This window comes from Syngnathus scovelli, chromosome 8 (genome assembly GCF_024217435.2).
Source record: "Syngnathus scovelli strain Florida chromosome 8, RoL_Ssco_1.2, whole genome shotgun sequence".
Taxonomy (NCBI): Eukaryota; Metazoa; Chordata; class Actinopteri; order Syngnathiformes; family Syngnathidae; genus Syngnathus; species Syngnathus scovelli.
Window position 1 is genome coordinate 6424034 of NC_090854.1, and position 11471 is coordinate 6435504.

The following is an 11471-nucleotide window of genomic DNA, read 5'->3' on the forward strand; positions in this document are numbered from 1 at the left end:
AGTCGCTGCGGCACAATGGTGTTGAAGGCAGAGCTGAAGTCCACAAACAGCAACCTCACATATGAGTCCTTTCTCTCCAGGTGGGTGAGGGCCGAGTGGAGGGCAGAGCAGATGGCATCCTCAGAGGACCGCTTGGCACGGTACGCAAACTGGAAAGGGTCAATGGTGGGGGGGAGAACGGACTTGATGTGCTCCATGACCAGCCGCTCAAAGCACATCATGATGATGGGCGTCAGTGCCACAGGGCGGTAGTCATTGAAGCAGGACGGTGCAGGTTTCTTCGGCACAGGAACGATGGTGGCAGCCTTGAAACACGAGGGGACGATGGCCTGCTGCAGGGAAACGTTAAAGATGTCCGTGAAGACACCCGACAGCTCCCCAGCGCAGTCCTTCAGCGCTCGACCCGGGATGTTGTCAGGGCCCGCCGCCTTACGGGTGTCAATAGCGGCAAGCGCCCTCCTCACACTGTCAGCAGAGAGGTGCAGGGGCTGCTCGTGTGGGGGGGGAGTGGTCTTCAGCGGGCAAGTGCTGTTTCGGGCGTCGAAGCGAGCAAAGAAGCGGTTCAGATCGTTCAGCAGACGGACGTCGCCCTCACAGCTCCTCGGCGCGGGCTTGTAGTCCGTGATGGTCTGAATGCCCCGCCAAAGGCTACGTGCGTCCTTGCTGTCCTTGAAGTGGGTGGAGACCTTGCACGAGAACGCCTTCTTCGCTTCTTTGATGCCTCGGGACAGGTCGGCCCTCGCTGTCCTCAAGCCAGCCTCATCCCCCGCTCTGAAAGCCTTGTCCCTGGCCCTCAACAGTCTGAGTTCTGTGATTGCTTTTAATCCGAATTTGGAGATGATAGTGTTTAGCTCGATGATTGGGAGAGATTTGAACCTGGGCATCATACAACAAATTCCATCTTGTAGGGCAAGGGACTAAAAACTCCCTTGCCATGACATCATCCACATCTCTGCAGCCAGTGTTGAGGCCTTGTTGCATAAAGTTGTGCATTTGGCTGTGGCACTTCTATATACTGCTTTTGCCTCTTGTCTTGTCACTAGCCACTTATCAACATCAGTGCATGAAATCAGGTTTAATGTGTGTGATGCACATCTCTGATGTGGTGGCAAAGTAATTGCAACACCATCATCATCCTCATCACCACTTGTTTGCAGTATATAGTTTATGCGATTGTCTGTGACTGTTGATGTTATTTTGTTAGATATGCCATTGTGAATATTGTTAAGCTCAGTTGCAAGGTCATACATATATACATACATACATACATACATACATACATCAAAGTCAAAGTCTCCTTTGTTATCATGTAAGTATGATGGCCCTTGAAACATCTACAAGCCAATGCTGCTTTCCTTCTTTATATGCTAGCTGGATCTATCCAATGTTTAATCTTGCCAAGATAACTTTTGTTTTGTACTGTCCATATGTCAGCAGTTGTTGGGATATATTGTATTTTTCCAAATTGGCTTTTTTAGCTTACTATTCATCTTGGCATACTCTGTTTCTATAAGGGCTCTTAAGCAGTCAGAGACATCTGTAGACAATGGAAGCACATTCTCTACATACATACCTGGCAATCAGAGCATGTAGTTCGGTTTTTGAAATTAGTTCATCTTGTTGGGTGGCGGGTCAGAGCTGGCTTTGACAAAGGAAGTGTAAGGTGCTCCTTCCCTCCGCTAGGCTATGGGAGGTCCTTGGGCAAAACTGAGTACCCATTTAGCCCCCCTTGTCAGGGTCACGATGAAGCCACGGGAAGCAGGTGGTGGATGAAGTTTAAAGGCAGCCAGAGAGTATTTTTGTTACTGGTTTTGGACTTCGTCGTGCTGAGCAGAGGATACCCTTAGGTACAGTGGTCAGGACAGCCGCCCAGTATGGGCACTGCTCGGACAGAAAGCAATTGCAACCTACTGTCTGTAAAACTGCAAAGAAAGCCATGGAAAGACACTCACCAGAATGAGGGCCATGGCCGTCAATGCCTGTTCCAGGCAAGACACCTGATGAGATGAGATTCATCTTGGCATACTCTGATTCTATAAATTTTGAAAATGTGTTTTTGCTTGATGGAACGGCCCTCTTATCGGTATTTTTTGCAATTACGGCTCTGAATGAGTCAGAGACAACTGCAGTCAATGGAAGCACATTCTTTACATACATACCTGGCAATCAGAACATGTAGTTCGGTTTGTGAAATTAGTTGTTGCTGTGTGACGGAAAAGTCCAGCGTTTGCTGTTTTAAGGTGTGGCTACATCTCCTTCGCCTCCGCAATGTTAACATTTGTTTTGTACAGTCCATATGTCAGCGGTTGTTGAGATAGGTTGTATTTTTTTCCCAAAATTGTTATTTGGCTCACTATTCATCTCTTATTCTATGAATTTTGAAATTGTCTTTTTGCTTGGTGGAACAGCCCCTTTCACCTGTATAACATCTGGAGAGCAGACTCCCTTAACATCAGGTTCCGAGTTTATGACATCCTACCAAGTACATCCAACCTCCATGTCTGGGGCAAAGCAGAGACCCCATCCTGCTCCCATTGTCCAGGTGGGAACACCTCCTCATCAGCTCCCCAAAAGCCCTTGGAGCGTTATCGCTGGTGCCACAACCAATTACTGAAAGCGGTTGTTGAGCGCATACCCAAGGCCATTAACACCACCAAGGGCCACAGCAAGCCTAAGTCGATCAGGTGTCACAGAGTTGGAGAGAAGTCCACCATCCAGGCCGGAGCCAGGTCAGGTCTCCTCACAACTGCTACAGACTGGCAGCCAGATCTGGTCAAACAGCTGAAGATCCCAGTAAGAATTACGTACACCTACACGCCTTCGACCAGATATAATTGTTTCTGATTCCACCAAGCAACTGATCATTCACAGTGCCCTGGGAAGAACGCATGGTGGAGGCAAATGAGAGGAAGCGAGCCAAGTACGAGGTGCTGGTGGAGAAGTGCAGTAGCTAAGGCTGGAAGACCCCCTAAAGTTGGGATGATGAGGATTTGCAGGCGGTCCTCTGCAAAGTCCTCACCATGCTGGAATTCACTGGTGAGACAAAGAGGAAGGCCATCAGGTCTGCGACTGAAAGAGCCACAAGATGGCTTTGGATCAAGATGGCTGATTCTGTGAACGAATGATGCTGGGACACAGGCCGGAGTCTGATGACCTCCGGTCAGGTCGCGTGGGCAAGGGTGTCTGATGTTGATCGACCCGAAACACCCAGTGACCCCAAGTTACATCACTGATGATGTGTCCCAGCACATCAGGTAGATGTATTTTTTACATCTATTTCTGTGTGAGGTGTTGCCCTTCAGAGTTCATTCGAAAACATTCAATCCGTCCGTCCGTCCGTCCGTCCATCCATCCAGCTCTGTCTGTCTAGCTTGCTTGCTTTCTATACATGCATTTAAATTTCATTGATACACAGATTGTCATTGATTTTGGGACTGGCCTGGTCCCTATCCCCTCCAAATAGTGGGGATCCACTTCAAATAAATATTTTAGTGGTTTATTTTTGTTTTTTCTTCATTTGCCTATTTGGTATTGGAGTAATCCAAAAGTATTAAAATAATCAAGATACATTACTGCAATATTATAGTATGATGATTGCATTACTAAGTAGTATTTTTTAACACGTAACTAGTAAATACATTTTAAAAGCCTCCCAATCCTGGTCGCAATATGCTCGCTCATTCTGAGTGTGAATACAGTGTTGTCACTGCATTTCAGTACTCCAAGACATTGATATTCCAATGATAGAAGCATTAATATTCAAAGATATTAGAATTAAGTTTGCATTCATCCTCTGACGGTACAATTAAAAAACATATATTTTCTCTTAATGAACTGAACAGTTTTGCTAATTTTGCCACATTTCCCTGCTAAGTAATATCTTAAACTAGACATATGCTTATAAATCCCTCCTTTTCACATTTTAATCATTCAGTAGTGGTTTATTTAAAGTGAAACAGCAATGCTTTTGTCTGAATTCCTCATTATTATAGCATCACAGGCCCCTCTTTTACCCCTGTTCTAAGGAGCGTCTAAGAGCAAATCATTTTGGTGCGGTCTCTGTCGCCAGTAGCCCGAGTTCCGTGAGGTGGTAGGTTGGTGCCGTTGCAGTTGGTGGAATCGTGGTGGTGGAAGGGTGCGTCTTCTGGTCCTAGCCTTGCATTGAAGTCCCCAAGGATTGCCAGGATGTCCACTAGGACATCGCTGACTGCTCTTACAAGGTCCTCAAAGAACCATGTCAGACGCCGCCACGTTGGTGGGTGAGTGCACAACTATGACTGTTGTTACTGGGTTGCCCGAGAATTCTGTGTTCAGAATCCTGTCGATGTGGTGGTAAACCCGACAGAGAGCCTTATGTGCCCGTGGGCCCAGCACTAACCCGACACTGCTTGTAACAGCCTGGGCCTTGTTCCTCCATGCAGATACAGAGATGAACGTGCATTTCCCGATTCTGCGGTACAGGATCCGGTCATCAGTGTGCACTCTCCTGTGTTCTTGGACCCCCAGGATCTCCACTCCCCGTTCCTCAGAACAGTGTGCAAGTTGTATTAACTTCGGCTTTTCTCTCACTGCGCTTGAAGGTTCTAATAATAATGGTCTCCAACAGCACAGGAGTGCATTTGACGGGGTGCTGTGATCAGAGGACCCTCCCTGGGATAATCTCGGGGTTTGAGGTCCTGTCGTCATGGTCTCCTCCAGAGAGAGGACCAGCACCACCGTCAGTGGCGATGATCCTGCAAGTATAGGATTTGGGATGACTTTGTTCTCCATGGTTGGTTCTCCATGCTGATAGTGAACTGTGCGGCGCAATTCCTTGCAGTCCCGGTTTTAGTTCAGAGTTACCTACTCGTAGCCATCCAAGGCTATCAACCCCATCTGCCCGTGCATTTTGACCCGTAGCTGGGACAGTGGTTGGCAGACAGCACGGCATGTCCACACATCGGCGGGCCTGCACGTCATGCCCCTGGGGCCCACTGATGCTTTGAGATCACCTACAGATTGGCCTGGGACCTCGCGGAACCGAGTATCCGTGTGTAGCCACGTGGAGGTACTGCAGGAATCTTGGTCGTAGAGAGTCTATGTACCGGCAGGAGGTGTCTTACGCATCGGCTCCGCTTTTCACCCCCACTAGGAAGGCTAGCCGGTGGCAGTAGTGGCACTGACGCGTCACACGTCAGTCACACGCACCCTGTGCGCAAGTGCACACACACACGCACATACCAAATGCAAAGGTGATACTTCACACCCCACGTTTTTGATTGATTAAAATATGTCAACAGCAGAAGACTTGTACATCCAGCCATACATGTTCGAGCCAGAATCTAACCCAGAGCGAAAGGAGAGTGACAACGACGAACCTGCAGAACCACGACTTCAGATGAACGTACAACAATGGTGTGTTATCGATAATCACAGACTCCCTGCGAGTAAAGATGGCGGATTTGCGAAACCGTTTGGCCACACCCATTACCTTGTTTGGCAGTCTCGCTACAAAGACCGTAACGTAATTGTTCAAAATACATAATAGAGAATGGATCAAACTGACCGGATTAAAAAAAGTATCTCTGCAGCACCTGTGGGGATTAGATTACATTTTTCTACAATCCTGGAGACTCCAAGTGAAAAATAAAATTTATATAAAAGTTCAAAAGTGGATTTTGCATGATATGTCACGAAAGTAACCTACAGTTTAGTTTACATTTTGAATGTAACTTGTCCAACCTTGCTTGTATGGCCATTAGCTACAGGGAAATCCTGAGTAAAACTAAGTAAAAAGAATTTAAAAATACTATCAATAACAACTTAAATCTCAGCAACCAATGTTCCATGTGGTGTTTTGCCATTTGAAAGGGGTTGCCATGTCACAGTAGGATGGCTTTCCTGTATTCTCTTTCAGTTTAGGCTTAAAGCACACCGGAGCAGATATTCAACCCACGATGTCAACTCGTAGAGGCACCCCAGCAGAATACTTCATGACTTGTAGAAAGAGCAGCAGCAGGTTCCCACCGCCATAGTAACAACTGAAAAAAATCCATCCCTCCTGCCTTTCCCACCCAATGTTGCATGCATAAAAGATCAAGAGGCTACCTGCTGGTCTGGTGTGGTTTGCTCACATGCCCCATCTTGCAGGAGACTTTCAAAAGATGGTCATTCTTCAGCTTGACTTATGCTCATGCTGCCATTTCGTGACATCTGCACAGCCATCAACAACAATCCTCTTAAAATTGCCTTCACATTCAATGTTGTTTACCCTCATTCTTTTATTAAATCTTGTCAGGATGACAAAACTCACCTTTTTCATGCCCTGTCAGCTTGGGGAGCAAAATGAGGACAACCTGTGTGTTTACATTAGTGTGGTGCTTCTTCCCCACTGTGGTATTGATGTGGCATTATGGGGCTCAGGGGTGGAGGGGACGCTGAGAGGTAGACAGAGAAGACTAAAAAGATGAGTTTCTGGAGCGCTTAATAGATCTAAGGGTCTGTGGGAGTGCGCCACACCCCCGTCTGTCTTTTTTTTAATCTCACAGCGAATAAGATTTAACTTGATGAGAATAGCAGAAAAAAGGGAAAGAAACAGTACGAGTTTGTGCTGTTTCCATATTTTTGCAGTCAACAGCATCCCTAGTGGCCATTACCAGAGTTCAAAGCTGCTGCTCATCTAATGTTTCTCGTGTTTCAACAAAGCTGCCATTCGTGAGCCTGGGGCACACGGCAATATTTTACAATTGTCGGCCGACATCCAAACTATGAGAGACAAAAAAATGTATGGGCCACATGATGTGCCCCAGTTACATAAATTTGACTGTCTTAGTATTTAATCACAGATGTATTGATGTATGTTTTTGGCATGTTTTTTTAAATTCTGGAATATATTTGACACACATGGATGTGCGCACAAACATGCACACACACAAACACGCACATTTATGGGTTGGGACTTTAACACATTAATTATGATTATTATATCACAATAATTACAAATAATTATCAGAAATAAATGCATTAAAAACATATTGATCATAGTTTACACCTCAAATAATGTGGAACATTTATTTCTATGTGTCCATTTTGGACTTTTTCTTTTCCCAAACCCAGGAGAAACCAAGAGCTTGCCCCTTTGTCTCTCACTTATTGTAAGGCACACAACTGACAACAAAGAACCGCTTACAGCTACAGAAGCGGGAGAGAGGAAACAAAGTTGCAACAACACATAGAGAAGTCATTGTTTCTGAGACCAATCACAGTCATGCTTACATATAAATAAAAATATATACCGTAATTTTCGGACTATAAATCGCATTTTCTTTTCATATTTTGGGTGGGAGGGCGACTTATAACAAGGAGCGACTTATATGTGTTTTTTTTCAAAAATTCTCAAAAAAAAAAAAGTGAAACTGCGATAAACGAACCGCAATGTAGCAAGGGATAACTGTAATTTGAATTTTAAGTGACGTCAGCAGCGCGGCGTGCGCGGCGGTTGTTTACAAAAAGGACAAAGATTGATCACGGGATGACGAAGATGACTGTACTACTGGCATCATTAGCGTCTTTGTTTCTAAGTGACACGGAGGATGAAGAGTTTGAAGGATTTAAGGATTTGGAGTGACACAGAAGGGTTTGAAAAACTATTATGACTTTTACGCACGCCCGGTCCTATTCTATGGAGCTCTCTTTCACCTGCGTGGATGGAAGTCTGAGGCCGGCGATCGGCCGGGTGGCTGTCCGGGGATGGTCGATGGGGCTCGGTCATGGCTTTTACACACGCCCGGTCCTATTCTATGGAGCTTTCTTTCACCTCCGTGGATAGAAGTCTGGGGCCGGCGCTCGGCCGGGTGGCTGTCCGGGGACGGTGGATAGGGCTCGGTCATAGCTTTTACGCACGCCCGGTCCTATTCTATGGAGCTCTCTTCCACTTCCGTGGCTGGAACTCCACGCCGCCACACGCCTGGAAGTTTGTTTTGTTAAATAAAGAGCCGTTTACCAAACCCACGTCTTTCCTTGAACTTTGTTAACGCTACAATATAGTAGTTATATACTAGATCTGTGGAATAACGACGAGGCTGACGTCAGCTGCTCACGCGCGGCGTTGTTGACATAAAGGACGAGGAATTTGATCGATGGATTTAATGATTTCGAGTGCACAGATGGTTTGATAATACTATTGCTTATATAATAGTTATTTGATATCTAATTTATATATCGTTTTATGGGCCTGTGGAATATTTTGAAGTGCAAGCGCTGTCAGCCGCGCGCACCCATTGTTGACAAAGGACGATTGATGGATTTAATGATTTGGAGTGACACAGATGGTTTGATAACATTATTGCTTATATAATAGTTATTTGATATCTAATTTATATGTCGTTATATGGGCCTGTGGAATATTTTGAAGTGCAAGCACCATCAGCGGCGCGCACGCATTGTTGACAAAGGACGATCAATGGATTTAATGACTTGAAGTGACACAGATGGTTTTATTAGCGTGTTATTTATGTAATAGTTTTTTTGAATAACTCTGAATGTTACGTCAGGCCCGTTCTCAGCTCTTTGTTTGTGTTTGTCACGTTAGCATACCTATCGTTTAGCTTGTTGTTGCTCGTTCATGTCTGGTCTTGGTGTTGGATTTTGCTGAAAAAATTTCCCCCCCAAAATACGACTTATACTCCGGAGCGACTTGTTTTTTTTCACGTTATTGGGCATTTTATGGCTAATGCGACCTATATTCCGGCGCGACTTTTAGTCTGAAAATTACGGTATTCAAAATCTGAGCGTAGCGGAAGACGTGCAATGATATCACGCTACTCCAATTGAACAAACTACATGACATGACACTTCTTGAATAAGAGTCCTGTTGTGACTCGTCGTTTCTCAATGTATTAGTTGTTGTGAAGTTGCTGATCTTTTATGCTTTGTCCTTTTGTTATAAGTTCATTGTGTCATAAGCCTGATTGTATAAGTTGCAATGCAGTTGCCATTTCCTTATATGCTTTGTCCTGTTATGTGAACCTTTATTTATTCATATAAACCTGATGTCTTACAGTATATAAGATCGGGTTACTCTTAGGGAAGTTGTTAGTGTGTCAATCTTTCGTCCAGGTACAATATCCAGTATTCTTGAGTGTTCAGCCCTGCTTTCTGTTGATACTTGATAATTTACTTTTCAACTTTCGTATCATGTCTTTTTCTGGGTCAATATCCAACTTCACACGTGACAAGTCCATTGTATTCCTTTATCTTTTCCATTTGCTCCTTCAATTCAATTCGAACCGTTGTCTCTATGTAGTAAAGAAAATCACAACTAAATTAACTCTGAATTGTTCTTTAACACTATATAGTTAAATGTTGTCGTTACAAGGTAACTTTACCAGTTTCAGTATGGTTGCAAAATTTGCACTTCAAAACCATTAATTAAATTAATCCCAGATTTAAAAAAAAAATGCGCCTCAAAAGCAGAATTAAACAATATTGTGATAGAAAATTGTGATTTTATTGTGATTGTTTTCTGCACACAGAAAAAGTGTACCAAAACTGAACCGAAAACCATCCATCCATCCATCCATCCATTTTCTGAACCGCTTAGTCCCCACGGGGGTCGCGGGCGTGCTGGAGCCTATCCCAGCCGTCATCGGGCAGTAGGCGGGGGACACCCTGAACTGGTTGCCAGCCAATCGCAGGGCACACAGAGACGGACAACCAATCGCACTCACACTCACACCTAGGGACAATTTGGAGTCTTCAATCGGCCTACCAAGCATGTTTTTGGAATGTGGGAGGAAACCGGAGTGCCCGGAGAAAACCCACGCGGGCCCGGGGAGAACATGCAAACTCCACACAGGGAGGGCCGGAGGTGGAATCGAACCCGCACCCTCCTAACTGTGAGGCGGACGTGCTACCCAGTGCGCCACCGAGCCGCCAAAACCGTGATGCAAATACCGAGGTATGGACCGTACCGTGGGTTATCTGTACTCTCGCACCCCTAAGTTTTACTGGTTTGTGTTTATATGCATTTTTTTTCCAGAGTTTGAAAATATTAATATATGTCCTTTATTTGCTTCAGTTGTACACAAAACACCTTTAAAATTAAAACTGTTTTTTTCGGACAAATCATTTTATGATGTGAATAATAATTACAAACCCTGTAATTAATTCATTTTTAAAAATCAGGTGTCATGCTTTTTATCAGAGTATCAGAAAGTGGGGGAAAAGGTTTGGTCGTCTCTTTGTACATGTACAAAATTAAACTGTTCAGACCAGGACTGGGTTCAGTCCAAGTACCAGGGAAAAATACATTTTGGTGCCTTTTGAACCATTTAAAAGGATGCATGAGAGATGTTTTGGCATATTAAGTATTAATATTGAAATTGTTGTGGTGCCTCCATTTTACATTTTAGTGGCTAGCCGCAAAGAGCTGTAATAACAGAAACAGATGGAAAAATAGAGTACATTTACAGGAAAAAGCATCTGTCTGTAGTGAGACTGTATGTGTTGGAAATGGAAGTGCATACCTCAAAGCATTTTGTGTTATGTTACTCTAATAGCTCGTCATCGTGCTGGTTTCTATGGAGTGAACATGGCGAAAAATAAAAGCTTGCCAAAAATACAACTGTAATAAAAACAACTAAAATTGTTCCATTTGTCTGATTGTAATGTTTAATTATTAATATATACGTACAGACAGGATTTCTAAGTAAAAATGCACGCAACTGAGATGAAATATATTGATGCTATATTTGTAATAGTTGCAGTATTTTTTTCGTTGAACAAGTTCGGTTTTACATGTTCAGTCACATGATGTCCATATTTCATGACTCTTTGCTGAAATCTCATAGAATTAGAAGATAGAGAACATTTTTTTTCTAACATAGTGACCGTATTCGTCCAGCCAACCATCCATTTTCTGAACCGCTTATCCTCAATGAGCAGTTTAAAAAAATATATTTTATGAAATCTTCAATACAAATACTGTGACGATGGTGCAATGCTCTATCCTCGTTCCTCAACTTTTCACGGTCCCTTACACCTTCAGACATACAATCCATGTACCCAACTCTCACACAAACACTCTATATCAAATCAATCAATCAAACAAATAAGGATGCAGACACGCACACAAGATCATGAAATAATGACAGAAGACATAAGGCACAGAGCATCCAGGTGAGAAAACACTGACTCACAGAGACGTCTTCAGCAGGACCAGATTGCGGGCTGCAGCCGCAGGCCAGCAGTAAACGTGGAGCATCCATTACAGTGGCGCAGCAGGAGCTTGCACACACAGGAACCAACTAGAGACCCCGTGAAATAGAAATTGAAGACTAAAATACATGTAAAATTCCCAACATAGTAGACAGAAAGACCAATGTAATGGACTAAATATCTTTAAAAAATGTCCTAAAATATTCGAGCACCAAGAAAATACACCAAATAATAATCAGGACTTCAAAATAAACTACAGCAAAACTATGTAAATC